At 62.9% G+C, this 1,683-nt stretch overlaps 1 non-coding gene across 1 annotated transcript; it reads left to right on the plus strand.

Annotated features, from left to right (window-relative positions):
• Positions 1–581: 581 nt before the first annotated feature.
• On the plus strand, positions 582–671 carry TRNAY-GUA (transfer RNA tyrosine (anticodon GUA)). The gene is given in 2 exon segments: positions 582–618; positions 636–671. It is a non-coding gene; the product is annotated as a tRNA-Tyr (tRNA).
• Positions 672–1,683: the final 1,012 nt, after the last annotated feature.

The raw sequence follows: 1,683 nt of genomic DNA on the forward strand, positions 1-1,683 counted from the left end.
GATCAACAGGAGACTTGCGAAAGCCAGGCAAGACGATGTCGGCTTTGAAGGGTGGCAGAATGTGCCACACCAAAAAAAGCCATTTTGGCCAAAGGATTATTTTGAACTAAAGGCGCTTCAAAAGCACCGGGTGGCTAGGCGGTTGGCAGCCGGCTCCCCGCTGCCCCTCCCTGTGGGTTCCCCTCCCGTTCTGCCAGGCCTCCCCCTCCCCACGGGCGCATCCATTTCGCCAACGCCCCTCCCCTCGCCCTCTTCCCCGCGTTCTGGCCGCGGACCGCCGTGGTCCCCCACCTATAGAAAGGGGAGGGGCGTGGGGAGGGGAAAGGAGGCCACAGTTGAGCGCGGGGGCCCAGGCATCTTGAAAGTCGCCGCCCCGATGCCGGCCACCACCAGGGCCCGGCCGCAGCCACGCCGCAGGACTGCCCCGTCCTCCCGGCCCCACCGGGCGGCGTGGCGGCGCGTGCACCGCTCTCTTCAAAGGGGCTCCCAACCAGCCCTGGGCCTGTCTCACCTCGGGCGTCCCAGTGCCGTGCTCCGGCATTTCCAGAAAAAGTTAAGGGCCCGGGCCTGGCGGCGCGCACCCTTCGATAGCTCAGCTGGTAGAGCGGAGGACTGTAGACCCGACACGTGTGGACATCCTTAGGTCGCTGGTTCGATTCCGGCTCGAAGGAGGTGCCCGTCGCTTTTGCGCCCTCGTGAAGGGCACCCCCCGCCCCCCGGGGCCAAGCCCCGCCCAAGGCCCTGAGGCAGCGCAGCATCCTCTCTCCCCGGCCAGAGGCGGGAAAGCCTTTGGGGGACGCCCGCACAGCCACGTGGGGGCCGTGGCCAGGGAACACGCCTGCGCCTTCCGCCCGCCCGCAGCCCGGTTGCTCCCGCCTTAGCGCGCAGCCCCGCCGGCCCCACCGCGGCCCGCGCCCTCTCCACTTTTATTCACCCACCGCCCCCGCTCTGCTCGACACGCGCACATCCCTGCCCAACAGGTGGGCACGCAGGAGCTGCCCACCAAAAGCCCTGGAGGCCGACAAGCACACAGGCCATCACACGGTCAGGGACAACCACGGCACCCTTCCTGGAAACCCCCTCTCACTCTCGGGCTCAGTCCCCAGCTCTGCCCCCCAAAGGAAGGTCACTGTCTCTGTCTCTCCCAGTCACAGCCTTTCAATCTCCCAACCTCTCTCTCTCTCCTTCCCTGTCTTTCCCATGGTCTATACACGTACAGACCCAGGGAGACAGAGAACCTTCCCAACCGTCTTAATCTATTTGTGGGGCAGAACTGCCACCCCGAGATCTTCCAAGCCACATTCTGCCACCCTCCAAGACGCTGCCAATTGTGTACCTGCGCGGAAGCCGACAGCTGAGCAAAACGCAGCAGGGCTCTCAGTGGGCCTTGACAGTGCCGATGAGAACCTTCCAGGTGTCCTGTCAGTCTGAGGACAGGGCGGGGGAGGGGGGATGGTGTGGCCCCCTGGAAACCTCAGCTTTCATATGCCTTCGCACCTATTCTGGTAGCCGCTGGAGGGGTTGAGTTCCCGCCGAAAGAGCAAAGATCGCTCACACTCTGTACAAGGGTGGGAAAACGCCCGCACCCATTCTTCTGCTACATCTGATGCATATAGATAGATGATAGATGATAGGTAGATAGATAGATAGATAGATAAGATGATAGATAGATAGATAGATAGA

The sequence above is a fragment of the Physeter macrocephalus genome, unplaced genomic scaffold (genome assembly GCF_002837175.3).
Source record: "Physeter macrocephalus isolate SW-GA unplaced genomic scaffold, ASM283717v5 random_12179, whole genome shotgun sequence".
Classification (NCBI taxonomy): Eukaryota; Metazoa; Chordata; class Mammalia; order Artiodactyla; family Physeteridae; genus Physeter; species Physeter macrocephalus.